We start from the raw sequence: 19,180 nt of genomic DNA, 5'->3' as shown, positions 1-19,180 counted from the left end.
ATCTTTACCTGCGTTATCCCTTCCATTTTGCAGTTGGGGTTCGCTGACAATACTCTGGTCCCTTGAGAGTCCCTTGTCATTTGGCTAGCTTCGCCAGTTGCGGACTGTCTATTCAATCAGGCACCTCCCCTCTTTAGAACAGGCTTGCAGAGGAACGGGGAGTCATAACTCCCCCCCCCCCCCCCATCAGGATAGTCAACTGGAATGTAAGTGGTCTTAATGATCCGGTGAAAAGATCCAGATAAATCTGAGGGCCGACATAATCTATCTACAGGAGACACACCTGTGGGAGAAGGGCAGACTGATGGTAAGGAGGAGCGGGGTGGGAGAAACGTACTATTTATGTTACATGACGAGGGCGAGAGCAGTAGCCAAATTCATTGTAAGGTGACGAAATTTACGGAGACCAGGACAGCTACGGACCAAGGGGGACAGTAATGCAGAGTCAGTTGTGTCCGAGACGGGACACTGATAGTGCTGGTAAATGTACACAACTGGGATGACAGATTTTATAATCAGGACCATCGTGGAAATCCCCATTCTGGCACACACTGACTGGTAATGGGGAGCGACATAAAATGCATGCAGGTCCGGTAGACCCACCGATCAAGTCCCGGAACGGGGAATAAGATAGGCGTGGCTAAGGAACTGGGAGCATGTATGGAACAGGTGGGGTGGAGGACCCATGGAGGTTCTGGCAAGCCTGCGAGAGGGAATTCGCGTTCTTCTTGCCTGGACAAAAGACATACATTCGAATCGGCTTCTTTGCAGTGCGGAAATCGGTGCTTCCAGCAGAATACTTCACGATAATTATCTCCGAGCATGATCTACTCTACATGGATGTGACGTTAAAGAAGGGCCGTGCTCAACGTCCCACATGGAGCTTGGACACGGACCTCGTGGCCGGCAAGGCCTTCTGACAGAAGATATCACTGGCCAAAATCGACTACGTGACTAACAACCAGAAGTCTCACCTTCCACCATTGTGGGAGGAACTAACGGCTGTGATCAGAGGGGAAATATTTGCATACCGGGCGCGCGGCAACAGCTGATCGACTCCATCGTGGAGGTCGATGGCACGTACTCCGAGGCCCCGATTGTAAAGCTGCTGGCGGAGAGGGAAAAGCTACAAATGGACATGATCCAGCTATCCACTAGGAAAGCAGTGCACCAACTCCGCCAGGCCCGGAGGGCACGGGAAAAGACTGGCCGCCTACTGGCTCACCAGCTGTGAAAGCAGGCAGCCACGGGAGAAATATTGCAGGTTAAGGACAGCAGAGGCAGAGTAGTAGCAGAACCAAATGTGGTCAATCGAGCATTCAAGATCATTTACCGAGGGCTGTACACCTCCGAAGCCCCCACTGTAAAGCGGGGATCAAACAGTTCCTGAACGGACTGGGTGTGCTAGTTGTGCGGGAGGACTGGCAAGGAGAACTGGAAGCACCAATAGATCTGGCAGAATTCATGGGGAGCATCAGCTCGAGGCAGGGAGGGCAGGCGCTGGGTCCGGATGTGTTCCCGGCGGACTTGTGCAACAAATTTGCGCTGGCAAATGCTCACTCTGCGCCCTACACTAGCACAGGCCACTATATCGCTGACACCCAAAAGTAACAAAGACCCGACAGAGTGCGGCTGATATAGATCCATTTCAGTACTGAATGTAGTCACAAAGATACTCGCGAAGGTGCTGGCGAATAGGCTGGATTACTGTCTACCAGAGTTGTTCGCGGAAGACCATACAAGCTTTGTCAAGGGTAGGGAACTCACTGCGAACATCAGGTGCTTGATCAATGTAATAATGACGATCCCCAGGGAGAGAACACCTGAGTTAATCGTCTCCCTTAATGCAGAGGTGGCCTTGAACAGAGTCGAATGGAAGTGACCTCGAGGTACTGGAGCGGTTTGTGCTAGGAGCAGGATTCCCTCCAGGATGAAACTCCTACACAACGCCCCAAGGCGAGCGTTCAAACCAACGCCACCATTTTTGAATACGTCCAGCTGCACAGAGGCATAAGGCAGGTATGCCCACTGTCCCCGCTCCTGTTGCCCTAGCAATTGAAACCGTGGCGATACTTCTGCCAGATGCGAACAGCTGGAGGGACATCTGAAGGGGAGACAGAGAGCACAGTCGCACTTTATGCAGATGAGATGCTCCTCTACGCCTTGAAACCGCACAAAGGTCTCAGAGCAATCATGCAGGTCCTGAAAGAGTTTGGAACCTTCTCGGGTTACAAACCTACCGTGGGCAAAAGCGAGGCACAGAGCTGGAGGGACTCCCATTCAAACTAGCTCAACACAAATTCCGATACCTGGGGATCTAAATAGCCAGGAACTGGACACGGATCCCCAAGTGAATCTGACTAGCCTGGCAGAGAAAGCAAAAAAGAACATGTAAAGGTGGGATTCGCTCCGGCTCACCCTAGTGGGGTGAATGCAGACAATCAAAATGAACATAATGCCAAGGTGCCTCTGCCTTTTCAGATCAGTACCAATCTTTATCCCCAAGGCTGTCTTCCAAAACATGGACAGAATGATCATGGCGTTTCTGTGTGTGTGTGGGGGGGGGGAGGGGGGGCGGTAAGAGGGGCGTGTAATAATACGAGATTCCTGAAATGAACAAAGCAAAGGAGAAAGGATTGGTGAGGCCTGGCCTTACCAAACCTGCAGTACTATCACTGGGCAGCCACGACAGAAAGATTGAGGCAATGGTACATGAACCCAATACGGAACGGGTGCAGATGGAGGAGACCTCCTGCAAGGGGAGGATCCTCCTTGCCCTCGACACGGCCGCACCCCACACCCCCAACCCCCGTGACGAAATACACATCCTGTCCAGTGCTCTTAGCCACACCAAGGATGTGGAATCAAATACAATAACATTTCAACCTGACCAAGATGTCTCCTAAGGCGCCCATCGACAGAAACCACAAATTTACACCAGCCAAGCTAGACACACTTTCAATACCCGCAGACACGACGGGGGACGCTCACATTCAGGGCTGTTTAAACAGGAAACAGTCGAGCGACACTGAGTGAACTGGCTGAAGAGCTGGAACTGCCGAGAGGTCAGGAACTAAGGCACCTACAAATAAAGCAGTTCCTCCACAAAGAGAGATGAGGATACCCGGGCCCCCTGAGGCCACAGTACTAGTGGACCTGATAGATTTGGACAGTAAAGAAGGGCGAAACTGCGGGAAAATGTGCGGGCAACTACTGTGCAGTGCTCGATTGCCATTGGACGGGAACAGACGAAAATGGGGAGCCGAACTAGGGACATTAGTGGGCTGGCGAATCTGGAGTGAAGCACTGAGCAGGGCCAACTCCACCTCCACCTGTGCAAGGCTCAGCCCCATGTACTTAAGGTGGTGCACAGAGTGCGCCTGACCAGAACCCGAATTAACTGGTTCTTCCCGGAGGTGGAGGATAAATTTGAACGGTGACAGATAGGCTCGTCTAACCACGCCCACATGTTCTGGGCCTGTCCCAAACTTGATGGCTTCTGGTCAGCCTTTTCCGAGGCAATGTCCAAGGTTCTGTGGGTGACAGTGGAGCCGTGCCCAGAAGTGGCAATCTTCGGGCTATCCAAACAGCAAGAGCTACACATGGGGAAGAGGGCCGACGCTCTTGCTTTCGCTTCCCTAATCCCACGCCAGACAGTCCTGCTCGGCTGGCGATCAGCAGCCCTATCCAGAACTGCAGATTGGCTGGCAGACCTGGTGAAATATCTCCCCTTGGAGAAGATCAAGTGCACCACCCGAGGATCGAAGGAAGACTACCTCAAAGACTGGGGGCTATTCGTCGTCCTATTCCAAGATCTGTTCGGAGCCAAAAGTAACTAGAGATAAAATGAGTGTTGGGAGAAGACAGATACGAATACACAGCGCTGAGAGAGGCGTGGAAGAACATAGGAGGGAAACCGGGGAAAACGAGGGAAATACTTCAGAGGGAGAGGGAGAGGCCGAAGACCCCCCCCCCCCCCCCCCACACACACACGCACACACACGCGCGCGCGCGACCTACAAGGCAGACAGAGCAAAAAGCACAAAGGAAAGATGGAAGAAAATGGGAGAGCAGAAGCCGGGGATAGCACACGCCAATTAATAAGGAGGAGACCAATGAGCGGGGGCAGGGGAGTCGGTGTGCGAAAGGGGAGGTGGAAGGGAAGCACAGCAAAAGAGAGGATGACAAGAAGTAAGTAAAAGATCCTCTCGCACTGTGCATATTAAACATAAAATGCAAATGTGTGTAAAATTGAAAATGCAGCTAAATATGTTTTTATAAACATTGTAAGATCTCGAGATGGGCCATATGCCGTTTGCGAGGTAATATCAGTTTCCAGAAACTTAGCGTCTATGATTTATTTAGTAAATTAATGTAATCAGAACTGTCTAATTTTTACGGTTCGAAGCCAATCGCAGAAATAAATATATTCTATTATAACATGGACTTAAACTGATGTCATGAGTTGTGTGTTCAAGTTTTTAAAAAGACATTGCAAAATGTTGCAACCTCCGTGTCCCGGAGGAGATTGCGTTGGGTATAAAATAAATACTCCGAGACTATGTCATCTCACAGTTTGATTCGGAGGGATTGCCGACGGCGCAGAGGAACACATCACTCACGAAGAAAATGTCTGAAACGTTTAACATTTTCAGGAAAATATACTACACGACCCTTGCTGCAGTTGGTGTTCCTGGTAAGTGACTGCATTCATCGAATGTCTTTAAACTATATGTGAGCTGAACTTTGGTTTTGTTGACAGGTAATGTTACACACTGAACTAATGACGAGAATTATACAGGCCCTCACTCAGTGCTATAATTTTGTGTAGGCTGACATCCAGAATTATCTCTATTACAGTGTTATATTCCTCGACTTCCTCTGTTTCTAACACAGTCTCGATGAATTGTCATCTTATTATCTTTAATAGAAGCTCGTAAACTGATAATGAAACATTCGTGTAATATATCATTGCTATGATATTCCTGGCAACGTATGTTAGTGTATATTTATACTCAGTGATGATCACTAACTGCAACGAAACATACAGACATACGTCGTACACCAGACTCTCGTGTCTATGTACGACTGGGAGCATGTGTCATTAAACAATTCCACGCTGTGCTCAGTAAGCGAATCACCTGCCCCTGTGACTAACCATAACTGTGAGTAACTGGTCGAGCAGAAATCTGTTCAGCGTGGGGCGCCTAACTGAAGTGAAAACCGCGGTAGGTGGCTCTGAACATCTGGTAATATCTGGCACAGGGCAATTGTTTTCGATCAGTAATTGGATGTCAACATCTGTGACAACCCCAGCCTTGCTTTCCCTAATAACACCACTGAAGTTGCTGGTGACCTGCATAAATGAATCCTTGCACTCCATGTGGGCAGAGCCGGAATCTTGTTGCTGAAGGGCGAGGGCTGCTGGGCGTGTGGACGCGGAGGGAGCATTGTTCATTAGAAATTCTCGGGCTCAAATGGCGAATGAATTACGATATAAAATCACAGTGCATCTCGCATATTGTACGTAATGCCGACAAAGTGAACATCCGGTGAAAGGAATGAGGTTTAATATCTTGGAATTTGTTTGAGTAATATTTACAACCCTAAGTGACGTTTAGCCAGCACAATCCCTTTTTCCATTCTGGAGATAATGGGCAGGCGTTGGGGGGGGGGGGGGGGGGGGTGGGAGTGCTGAATTTATCGCCGCAGAATTTACAGCTCCTGAACTGCCCTTGCAGTCATACAAATTGCATCGCTGGTCTAGTAAAATATTTGGTCCATAATAACCCCCGAGCAAGGGCAGTGGTTGTTTCAACAATGCTGTTAAATATTACGGCACAATGATTTCGTTTTTACAACTATCGGCGATTAAGTGGGCACTGCTCCTGACTTACTCGTCGTAACACTTCACTGATGCAGACTTGAACCTTTGACTGGACTGGAAGATCACTGTACGTCGTGGGATGTGTTGAACAATGATTTTGCAGAATTCAGTTGATGATATTGATGGTGGGAATGCCCCATTGATGTCCAGTTGTGGACGATTGCTGGATGTCCAGTCGCCCCAGCCAAGCGACTTAATACCCACACATACACACACACAACCCCCCCCCCCCACCTCAGATAACAAAGTAAACAGTCGACTTTTCGTAATTGATTTCAAGATGCTTCATTAAAACTATTAACAAACAACAGATTATATATAAGTTAATCAATTCTACATAAACCAGTGACAAGTGGGAGCGGTTACCTAATTTAAGAGAGTGCTCAAACGTTTCACACAAAGTGTTTTCATTTAATCTTCCGCCTCCTTCCGGATATCTGAAGAAGGCTGCAGCCGATGGTCACTGCTCCCTCATCAGGATCTCTCACTGGGACCCCTAAACTGTATGCGATGTGACTCTCCACTTACACACGCACGCACACCTACACGCACACGCACAGACAAACATGCACAGAAACGTATTGTGCCCAAGCACTTGATAATTTGCCCCATTTCTTGGGCAAGAAAATTATCAGGGTCAATCATCTATCCAAACTATTTAAATTGCCTCACAATTTAAAAAATAATGTTCTTAAAATTTCAACAGACTCTGTTAGGTCTCCTCCCAACCAGCGCTGATATAATGAAAAAGAACCACCTCCTGTTCAATCTTCCCGGCTGTTTGATAACTTTTCGGTTCCGATGACATTGTTATGCTGCAAACATCTCTCGTGTCTGGACGTTAAGTTGTAACATGAATATGAAGATGTTGTTCAATATTTATGTCTGGCATAAATAAGCTGCTATGCATATTGTAGATTTCCTCTTTTTTTCATGTGGTGGTGAGTCCCAAGGCTTTGCTTACATTTCCATGTGATCTCAAACCTCGGTTCATGCAGTAAAGCGTGACAGATTTAGCGCCCCAGAAACACATTGCCCCCTGACTTTTATTATGGTTATATCATCAATTTGGCATGGATTTATTCATTTGTCTGACATTTTTTCCTCAGCCTATCATTGCCTCCAATGCATTTTCCAGTATCCTGCCTTCCACTTTCTATGCCCTGTCTTCACGCGCTCTCCTCCCTGCCTAACCACGTCAACTTTATTTTGATCTCATCTCCTATTTCAGACGATTCCACTTTCAGTGTGTAATTTTCAACATGTCCAGCTGTATTATCCGCGAAATACATGTTTATATTTGACTTCTGTCCCCAGCACCTTGGTACACATTTGTACCCTATTCCACCGTCAAAATCCTGAGCAGCAGATGTAACACATTGCTCAATCTGTCTTTTTCTCCTTCTGTCCAAGTCCCAAGTATCCTGTTCAGGTGAAGGCGCAATTTAACTGTACTTCTTCCAGTTTAGGTATTGTACCGATAGTCCAAAACGCCTCGCGCTGTAATTTCGCATTATAAACACTTCCTCTAGTTGAAGGCATGCTTTTCATTTTAATTCTATTCTTACTCTGACGTCTCTACCATAGGCGTCCTCAATCCTGACACAATTAAGCGCAATGAGGTTCAGCAGACCATTTAGTTTTCCAAATATTTGTCAGATTCAATGCTGAGAATGAAAATTTCAGATTGGAAGCGTAGTTCCCAATTTATTTGATGGCATACATTGGAAATGGTGGAGAGACACAAGAAGGAATTACAATCAAGGAAGTGTGGGCAGAATTTGGAGCTGGAAGTTTCTAGTGGCACAACCGATAGGCTGCAACAACACCACTCGTGTTACCCAGCTTGTTTTTACGTATTTCCGTAATCATTATAACGTTGTTCATATTGTCCACAAATTCCAGGGACCCTTTCCCCACGCTGATATTCTGCTGTACACTTACTCTGGATACACCTTCAATTTCTGTCATTCTTCCATTCACGCGTCGTGTCATCATTCCGGCTGCTTTTGTTGCATCACCAACATATCAGATATTTCGACCAGTATTTGATTCAAAGTTTTACCCGGATGTATTTATGAGCGAACAGTTTATAGGACCATTTAAGTCTAAAATCAAACCAACCTTAACAACAACAAATTTTATTCTGAAATAACCCAATAACATTTCCTAAAGGCTCTGAAGATTCGGTGTACCACACGTAAAAATTACTTCGGATGAGCCATGGGATTGATTCTCTGAGTCTCTTAGGTCTGTCGTTGCGAAAGTGGCTCTCGTACGTTGCATCCTTCAACCTCTGTCAGATGTTATGGTTGACCCTGGATGGAGTCGATGCTGATGATGTGCGTCGAGTGCTTTAGTTTATCCCAGTTCCCTTTGCCCCCTTTTGCCATTTCCTCGGATGTCTGTCAAAGAACGCGCCAGAGAGAGTGTCAGCACCCAATGCTACGGTTGATCATCGGTTGAGAGAGTATATGATCCTGCCTCAAGTGTCCATCTCTTGTGGTGTTGCTTGAACATATCTTGTTGTGATATAAGGTAATGGCTTGATCTCTGGGTGCTCGAAAGTCTGTCTCAAACTGGGCTACTGACAATACATCCATGCATATCAACAGGGTGCGATGCTCTCTGATTGGTCACTCATGGCACAGTTTTACACATGTTGTGGTAGTTTGTCCGTCGGTTGTGTATTTCACTTCGGTCAAATCTGAATTCCCAACAGCCTCTCTGATAGATGATCTTAGTATGATTTAAAGTGTCCAACTCTTTAATTTAACATATCCAATTTGATCGTGCTCAAATGTAGACCCTAGATATAACCATGTCAGGTTGCCACAGTCCCTCCTCTTCATCCAGTGAGCATCAGCAAACAGGATCACACAAAACTAACCAAATCGAAACGAGCAAATATCTGAAACATGGGTTGACAATCAAACGCCCTAACTCAACACACATACATTCCACTGAAATAATAAATTAAATACGTAATTAGAAAACATGAAAGAAATGCACAAGAAATAAATACATCAAACATTAAAAATAATAATTTAAAAAATAATAACTTCACGCAATAAAACTAAAATACACAGGTAATAATTACATGAAACAATAAAATTTGAGACCTGAATATACTCCTTCGTGGTGTCTCATCACCTGAAACAACGTCCAAGCACTGCATCAATTCCTTCTTCCATTGGACGAGTTGTATTGTCAGGGTGGTTAGGTGGTATACTTTTGTCGCGCTGCACCTACAGGATACGATGCTCATACACGCCCACAACTGTTGCGGTAAATTGAATGTGTCCAGGGTACCGCAAATCGAATCCTTGACCTGCCATTAAAAACCCAGCTGTACGCTGCTGCCTACGGCTCTGAGTACCCAGGTCCGATGCCGGCCCTGGGTCACTCTCTGTGTGGGGTTTGCACATTTTCCCCGTGTCTGCGTGGGTTTCACCCCCATAACCTCATGACGTGCAGCTAGGCGGATTGGCAACGTTAAATTGCCCCTTAATTGTAAAAACATAATTGGGTACTCTAAATTAAAAACAAATCCTGCTGTAGCTTGGGACTCTTCTCACTATTCTGGGTCGAGGACTTCCACATCGCATACGATGAGGATGTGGTCCAGGACTGCGTGTTTGATTTACGCCTTCTGTGAACGCTCTGTTTCGTATCTGATACCGCAGATCCTGTGTTGAATGAGTTGCTTTTCAGGGACGAAGTGTTGTTTGGTGAGAGTTACACAGCTAAAAGCTGTGTACGTTACGGGCAACGTATGTTTATGATGAGGAACATTCAATGTGCCTGTATTTCCTTTGAGATTGGGCATTAAGTTGTGCTCTTGGTTCCGGTTTTGCTGTTCTGCCAGCTCTGGTGGTGATCGTCATATGAAAATGAGATGAAATGAAAATCGCTTATTGTCACAAGTAGTCTTCAATGAAGTTACTGTGAAATGTCCCTAGTCGCCACATTCCGGCGCCTGTTCGGTGAGGCTGGTACGGGAATTGAACCGTGCTGCTGGCCTGCCTTGGTCTGCTTTCAAAGCCAGCGATTTAGCCCTGTGCTAAACAGCCCAGTTTCTCAGTTCCAGGGACCCCATAAGGGTTTGGTCTGTTGGCATCCCTTGTTTTTTCGCTTGAGTCCCTTGAGGCGGGCTTTTCCTCCTGACGGCCTGTGAATTCGGACTGAAACGCGGCGGCCATGTGTCGGTCCCAGTAGAACAGGGTGTGGGCCCGGGCACTGGGGCATGGGGTAAGGACCGTGGTTCGGATCCATTGGCACATGCTGGGGTTTGGCGGCGCGTGGGGTTCGTCAATTCCTTCTCAGGAAACGTGATATTGATGGAAAATTTTGTTGGGAGCCGACGGCCTTTGTCTGGTTGACAGGACAACATCCGGCTTCCCTGCGGTGCACAACTATCATGTACATGGGGGAGCTGGCTTTGTCTACTATCACATAGAGTCTGGCACATTTGGAGGACAAGGAGGTAGCATGCAGGCACAGCCAGAGCGTTATTTGGTTATAACACTTCACTCTGGACGGGATTCACTTTCCCATCGACGTACGACTTATGTTGTTGTTTATGTCATCCTATTCTAATCCGGCGGTCTGTTGCACTTCCAGAACGTTGTCCAGTAACATTTTACCGGCGCTCCCATGGGCTGGCGCTGCAATCTCTGGTTAGGACAAAACTAACCCGAGCAGAGTGTCGATTCCTCGCATGAGTCGCCTGCTCATTTAGACGTGGGGAATGAATCTGATGAACTGGATATGGAGTTCCGTACTATCATTAAAATGAAGAGCATCACTTTGTTCCATCAGTAATTGTTCTCCTGAACGGTATTGCGGATGTTTTCCTTAAATGTGCGATTCAGTCTTCCTACAATTCGATTGGACTGGGAGTGGTATGCAATGTAGAACTGATGTTTTACCCCAAACACTCCCTTCACGTCGCATTGCCTGGGCTGCGAATTGAGTGCCCCGTTCGGAGTCGATACCTTGGGGAAGATCCCACCTAGTAAAGGTTTGCTGCGCTAGTATGTCTGCCGCGAATTTTACCATACTAGTGCGCGTTGCAAATGCATCCACCCACGAACAAAATGTGTCTACAACGACCACAATGTACTTGGCACCTCCCACCTAGGTAGTAGCGGACTAACATATTCAATCTGTAAGGTAGCCTAGAGGCCTTGAACATAGAAAGTATGTCCCAATTTAACTTTCTGAGAATATTTATCAGGGTTTCTTTATGGTAAAGATCATACCGTCATCGAGGTAATGTCTCACGTCCTGCTCCAGATTTGGCCACCAGTATAATCACTGAATACGCTCACCAATGGTTCCTGCCCCTTGATGGCCCTGGATATCATGATTTTGATACATTATTAGTTGTGATCCCTGATTGGTCCCGCGTACAGACCTACTTTGAGGGCGAGCCCGCCCTGTTATATGATGGTGTTCCGCTATTTAGCAAAAGAGATGTGGTATTGCCTTCATGAATTAGTTTCAGGTCCTTGAGAATGTTTTGAGCTTCTTGAAGGTCTTGAAATTTGGTTTGGCTGGCATTCACATCTTCAATGCTTTCAGTAATGAACGCTTGCCAAAATTCTCCCGGAGACCCTGTTTGGCTAATTCATCCGCACTTATGTTCTCAAGTCAGGAGCTGCGATGATGGGCCATAACTTTAATGATCCCACACTCATTGGAAAATTAATCTTTAAAAAAAAGTTTTTTTAAATTTAGAGTACCCATTTATTTTTTTCCATTTAAGGGACAATTTAGCGTGGCCAAACAATCTACCATGCACATTTTTGGGTTGTGGGGGCGTAACCCACTCAAACAGGGGGAGAATGTGCAAACTCCACACGCACAGTGACCAAAGCCGGGGTCGAACCTGGGCGCCGTGAAGCAGCAGGGCTAACCCAGGGCGCCACCGTGCTGCCCTGGAAAATGAATATTAAAAGAAGTGATGATCGCATATGTTTCACGTCTTCTGGGCCGAATCCACACGCTTCCCTTAGTGGAGGGAACTTTTGCAGACATACGTATTACCTGGATGTATGTCCTATGGGGTGGGGAGTTTTGCGGTAGCTTACCACGTATATTATGGGCTGCTGGTTCTGCAACCTGGGCAGTCATGTATGTGGGACGTTGCAAAGCTATTTCCCGCAGGTTCTTATCTTCCTGGTCTTCTAAATCAATGCCGTAACCCATTTCCTGTTCCATTGCTCCACCATAGAAGATCAATGCACATAAATCTTCACGGTGTGACTGTTTTTGTTGTCTGGTTTGTTACCCCCCCCCCCCTTTGTTTTGACAGAAATTGCCCCGTTGGATAATTTGCTGTTAGGATCTAGCATCCATGGGACTCCCCTCGTAGGTTGAATTGTCTGCTGAGAAGGTGGAGAGTCGGGTATGTTTTGCTGAAATGTTCAAGCCCTGGAGCATAAGTGCGATATGGTTCTAGCTCTTTGATCCATCCGTTAGGCAATAATTTCATGGGGGTATTTTCACTGAGGATGGTGAGGGTGTTTACGCTGACTATGGCAGCTTTTCCATCGGAGTCCGAAAGTGAGACGTTTAGGCTATCGGGCAGAGACCCCACGTGCCGTTCTTGAATGAGCAGAGCTCCTAGTGCCCTGCCAGTGGGCACTGCCTCCAGTGCAAAAGGAAGACGCAAGTTAGGTACTTATAGGGAAGGCGCCTGTGCTCGGGATTTTTTAAGTTCTAAGGCCGCACGTGTGTGCTGCTCCGTCCAGATCCATGGGGTGTTTTGCGTAAGAGTTCAGACAAGGGGGCGGACTTGATGCCGAAACCGTTGATGAGGGTTTGGCAGTGACCCACCAGGCAACATGGAAAGGAGCGCAACATGTTCAGGTCATTTGGTAGTGAAAAGAGTGTTATAGATTCCATATGAGTCCTTTCAATCGCATGCTTCCCCTCAGTCACTACCGTATCCAAGTAGTAGATGTGTGGAACCAAAGAGAAAATGCTGGAAAATCTCAACAGGTCTGCCAGCACCTGTGGGGAGAGAAACGAGCTAACGTTTCGAGTCCAGATGACCATTTAGCTCTTTTCTCTCCATACAGATGCTGCCAGACATGCTGATATTTTCCAGCATTTTCTCTTTCGTTTCAGGTTGCAGCATTCGCGAAATTTGCTTTTATTTAGGAGATGTGTGGTCTCATTATTTCGGCGTCCTTGTGTTTTACCTTGAAGAATGATGTAGGGAAGGGTTTCAGAGTTATTTTAGCAATTTAATATGCTACTCCCTGATTTCAGTTTAGAGGAGAAGATTGTCTACAGGCAGATGCAAACATTCGGATATCGAAAACACTTGAAGTCTCTGATGAAATATGGAAATAGTGTTGGAGAAACCCTGTGGCAGACACACACCGCTGTCCCTGGGAGGTGATGGCGAATATGTATTGGCAGTAATGGTCAAAAGGGATTCATCAGACGCCGTTACTTATATTTAAAACCCTAATATCTTTGGCATGCGGAGCTTGCTACATCATGGCGTTGGGGCTTGTTGCAACGGCGGGAGATGTGATGGGGTTGTTTGATTCTGCGCATAGTAGTCGAACGTGCGACTCCTTATTAGTGTAGGCAGTGCAGCGCAAGCCTCCCTGTTGTAATAACCTATGAATTATCTTGGCCTCTTGCCCTTCAGCTTGTTAAGGAAGACGTACTGCCTTTGGGGTTTTTGTTTCAGGCTATTCTAAGATAATTTCACCTGTCGTTCGGCCTCTGGTTGGCGAAAGCCTTTGTATTTTTGCCTAATATGCCTTTGCTCCTTGGTCATCTTTCATCTCTGTGGGTTTCATCCACAATTCCCCAAAGGCAGAAATTTGGTCGATGTATTTTTCTTCTTTTCCTACGTCGGTCGGTGTGGATTCTGATATGAGGGCATTAACCTCTTTTTCCGGATGCGCCATGTGTAACCAAGGTGAAAGGATGTGTTGAGGGTAGTGCGGATCCTAATGTGTCCTTGGGAACTCCACACGATGGCCTCATGCTTGGTTTTGTACCTGACTATAATTACACTATTGTCATGTAAGAATACCTTTAAGAAATGTGTGTTTACTACTGCAGTGATATCAGAGAGTGAGTGGGGCTGGGCTGTCTGTCAGCTTTTAGTTTCACTTTGAAAAAAGCTTGGGTGTGTGTGTTTTTTGGTTACCTTTCCGTGTTCGAGCAGAGGTAAGCCACAGAATGTGTAACATTGTTCTCTGTCATGTAAAGGCTATCTCTTGATCATTAGGTGAATTCTGCGTTGCAACTGTTCTCATTAGTGAATTTAAACCTGATGTGATTCTGTTCAAAGGCTTTTTTGTTAAGTCTTATGGATGTTAAAAGGAAAGTAAGGATTACTTAGTGTTGTATTCTTTGGGGGTTGCATTTGAATTAATGGTTGCTAAGATGTTCACTGTACGTTTTAAAAAGGTTAACTTGACTTCATAGAATAAACACTGTTTTGCTTTAAAAAAATACTTCTCCATTTCTGCTGTTCCACACCTGTAGAGTGGGCCGTGAGCTCCACATACCACAGTCTATTAAAAGTTGTGGGGCAGGTGAACTCCATGATACACTTTGGCGTTCTATAAACTGTGGCCCATAACACTATCCCATTTAGCCTTACTGACTCAGTGCGCGTATAAGCAGTAGGGAGTGTGCGTATAAGCAGTAGGGGGCGTCCAGAGTTGTTCCCAGGATTATGTTGGTCTGGAGCGAATGTCGTTCTCCTGCCATCGGTCGGATGTCCTCATCGGAAAATCGTTGATAAGACAGTAGGTATTGGAGGGCCGGTGCCCGATATTCTCTGGCAAAATAGCCGATCTGACCACAGCTACAACAGTTCGTTGTAGAGGTGTTGTAGAGATGGATATTTGGAGTCGGTCCCATACTGCTCTCAGTGTATGTGGTTGGTACAATATCGGGTGTCTGTGCGGGGCTGCAATTCCTTGCTTCGCTGATGAACAGGAGGAGATGGGCGTGAGTGCCCAGTGTTTAATACTCCTGCTTCTGCCTTGCCCTCGTAACGCCACAGCGTGCCAGAATGCGAGTGTGGGCGGCTGTGTCTCATCTTTTCTCGTTGTGTGGGTTTGTGGGTGCTCGTGTTTTGATGTCGCACTCTTAGCTTGTGTCATTTTTCGAATTGCCCATTCCTCATCGTGGGTATTGTCATCGGGGTCGAGGTTTTTTCACACCTTTCGAACTCCTTCGGTGGCATTTGAAATCAGGGTACGTATCCATGTGGACGGTTGTGTGGGATTAATATTATCTTGTTTAGCTGCCCGAAAACACCTAAGAACTGATTGCAGAGCCAAATGGCATGTGCCGTCGGATGTTCTCACCTCTTGCTGACAATTGTTTAAACCGTTCACCAGGTCATCCTTATTGTACCCTACGGCAGTCAGAACGGCTGCCTTCACTTTGTGGTACGGTTACAACTACTACATTCTGGGGGTCGGGTAGGGCGGAACGGATTGCGGGGCTTAAATATAATACAATGAGCTTGACCTCCTGTTCCTCACCCAGGCTGTTTAAAATATAGTATTCAGTAACTTCCTCAAAGAGATAATTTGGGTTACTTGATTTTTAAATACGCCAATGGGTTTAGTAATGCCCATGAGTTCTGTTATAGTGTAGCGAGTCACGTAAGTCACATTGCAGTTCTGTCCATCCTTTCGGCGGGGCGTGACAGGATTCATCAGAATACCAAATGCATTGTGCGGTACTGTCGGTTGTATTCCGTGGGATGTGGGTGTCCCCAGTTGGTAGTGTGACTGGTCGTTGGATAAACATAGGCGCCTTACTCTAATTTCTCCCATTCTATCCCTGGATTATGGACCGCATTTGGTGGAGAAAGCTGACATTTCACCCCTTTTAATGGTTAGCTGACATTTTAGCTTCTCAATCTCGTGCAGACATTTCACATGTTTTGCTGCCTGCGCTCACTCCATATGCGTTTATGTTTCTATACGCCTATGAATATTCTTGTGTCACGTGGTCACAGTATATATTTTTTAATGGCGTGCAGCAGTCATAAATGTGCAGTTGTGTGTAAGGTCAACATTTTCTTCTTCAATCCCAGGAGCCAAGAAAGAAGCAGGAAAATGGCAGAATGCATAGACTCTCAGGAAACTCCAGTGATGGAGTGGGGACAATAGTGAATTCTAGGGTTTCGAGGAGACGAATATGCATCCAGAGGAGGACAGACGGTGGAATCCGTACAACAAGGATCATAGGGGAGTGAACTGGGAAACGGCCAGCATCCTCTGGGTGGGAGCAGTCCCTCAATGTAAGAGAAAAATGAATAAATGGACGGTATGTTTACTGCCAAAAAGTGTATCCAAATCAGGGTAGTCGATGACACAGCCCTAACAGATCTATGAGCTCGCTAACAACATTTTAATTAACCTAAGCGAGGGTACTCACAGACAATTACTTTCACAATGCATGGAAGGCAAGATATAGTGGACGGGTTGTCCATCAGCTGACGCTGAAATCTGGAAATGCGATTGGGCAGAGAATAGCTTCCTATGCCGAAGTCGTGGCAGGCGCCGATTTGACGGATTCTCCATCACCTCGAAAACGGCATCAATATGTTTCACTCTGCACGTACAGCACACACCGTGGGCTGGATTCTCCGGTTGCCGACACCAAAATCACGTTCGGCGATTGGCCGGAGAATCATAGTTCCCGAAGAAATCTGGGGCGTCGCCGCTTTCGCATTGCGCCGCCCCATCCAAAGTAGCACACTGGCGGAGTACACCACGCCATGTATCGATGGCCTCAGGACACTGCCTGAGGCCCGCTCCCCGACGCTCCGCCCACGATCGACCGAGTGCCTAACAGCATCTGTCACGTGTGGTCTCATCCGTTGGGAACTCACGTCGAGGCTGCGGACTCATTCTAGCGCTGCCACAGTCAGAGGAGGGCTGATCGCGGGCACGGGGGACTTTATTAGCGGCTCGGGGCAATGTGCAGGGCGGGTGATCAAGGGCACCCAAGCCGGCCAAGCGGGGACATTATTTTGCGGGCCGGGTCCACACGGACCAGGCAATTCTCCGGGCCATTTTGCCAGCTCGATCCGTGTGCTCTACGCTGCTGACATGCTAGCCCCCAGCGAAACGGTGAATCGGTGGCCGTTTTACGCCACCGTGGGGACATCGCCCCAGAATCGCAGAATCCAACTCCATTTACATATCATTAGCCGACCCGGCCTGTATTCTCCGGGGCCTCCGCGATTTTCTATGTCCGAAGGGCCGAGTTCACGATGGCGTAGTTCACTTGTGTTTCTAAAAGTCGTGAAACCAGCATGACGGCTACTGAGGGAGAAGGGAGGGGGTCCGGAAGGTGTCCAACACCGCCATGTTTTCTGTCTATTTTCCGCTGGCCACGGTTCCTGCCAGTTTTGTGGGGGAGTAGTGGAGGATGGCCAGGAGGTGTGCTGTGGGGTCAGGATGGACGGACACGAAACACCATTGCATTGGCCATCAAGGCAGCCCTGCAGCTGCGCACACCTCTTACAACCTACTTTGAATTTAGTGCCACAGATCGTATAGGTGCCCCTCAGGACACTCCCTGCATCCCTTCTGGCCCCAGACGACCCATCTGCTGTATGGGTGCACTCCAACGCCTTCTTTTTGGATTGGATAACTACGTGGAGAGAGAGTAATGTGTTTGTGCGTTTGCAGCTTGTCAGCCTCCCCAGTGTCGATCATGGACCCAGCGTATCCCACACCATGTATTAGTGGAATCGTGACTGTTCCACGAGGCACTGGGGCTAGCCCCTTAATGGTAGCGGAATCGGTCCAGATGTAACGCCCGGTTGGTCTGTTGTAAAGGTCGGCAGATTGTCTGTGTGCGTCAATATTTATTCTCTGGAACGGAGAATCCCACACAATAACTGCAAATCGTACAATATTTCTCATAGTGATGAGTCTTAATGTGCACAGTAAATATGAACATTCAACAGGAGTGTTAAACAAAAGAGTAAAACTTTCTACCCTAATTGTGATTAGGCTCAACCATCTTCGGTTGCTTCATCAATGACCTTACTTGGATATTCAGGTGTAAAGTGAGGATTTTCCTGGAGTTGTAAATGTTCAGGAATAATCAGATGTTGAAGCAGTCGATGCTGAAACTTAACATAAGACCATAAGAGCATAAGACAGAGGAGTGGACGTAAGGCCATTCGGCCCATCGAGTCCACTCCACCATTCAATCATGGCTGATTTCAACTCCATTTACCCACTCTCTCCATAGCCCTTAATTCCTCGAGAAATCAAGAATTTATCAACTTCTGTCTTAAAGACACTCAACGTCCCGTCCTCCACTGCCCTCTGTGGCAATGAATTCCACAGACCCACCACTCTCTGGCTGAAGAAATGTCTCCTCATCTCTGTTCTAAAGTGACTCCCTTTTATTCTAAGTCTGTGCCCCCTGGTTTTAGTCTCCCCTGCTAATGGAAACAACTCCCCTACATCCACCCTATCTAAGCCATTCATTATCTTGTAAGTTTCTATTAGATCTCCCCTCAACCTCCTAAACTCCAATGAATATAATCCCAGGATCCTCAGACGTTCATCGTATGTTAGGCCTACCATTCCTGGGATCATCCGTGTGAATCTCCGCTGGACCCGCTCCAGTGCCAGTATGTCCTTCCTGAGGTGTGGGGCCCAAAATTGCTCACGGTATTCTAAATGGGGCCTAACTAATGCTTTATAAAGCTTCAGAAGTACATCCCTGCTTTTATATTCCAAGCCTTTTGAGATGAATGACAACATTGCATTTGCGTTCTTAATTACGGACTCAACCTGAAAGTTTACCTTTAGGGAATCCTGGACTAGGGCTCCCAAGTCACTTTGCACTTCAGCATTATGAATTTTGTCACCGTTTAGAAAATAGTCCACGCCTCTATTCTTTTTTCCAAAGTGCAAGACCTCGCACTTGCCCACGTTGAATTTCATCAGCCATTTCTTGGACCACTCTCCCAAACTGTCTAAATCTTTCTGAAGCCTCCCCCACCTCCTCCATACTACCTGCCCCTCCACCTATCTTCGTATCATCGGCAAACATAGCCAGAATGCCCTCAGTCCCGTCATCTAGATCGTTAATATATAAAGAGAACCGCTGTGGCCCCAACACTGAACCCTGCGGGACACCACTCGTCACCGGTTGCCATTCCGAAAAAGAACCGTTTATCCCAACTCTCTGCCTTCTGCCTGACAGCCAATCGTCAATCCATGTTAGTACCTTGCCACGAATACCATGGGCCCATATTTT

Source organism: Scyliorhinus torazame, chromosome 4, assembly GCF_047496885.1.
Source record: "Scyliorhinus torazame isolate Kashiwa2021f chromosome 4, sScyTor2.1, whole genome shotgun sequence".
NCBI classification, from domain to species: Eukaryota; Metazoa; Chordata; class Chondrichthyes; order Carcharhiniformes; family Scyliorhinidae; genus Scyliorhinus; species Scyliorhinus torazame.
Note: the sequence above shows the minus strand (reverse complement) of the source record.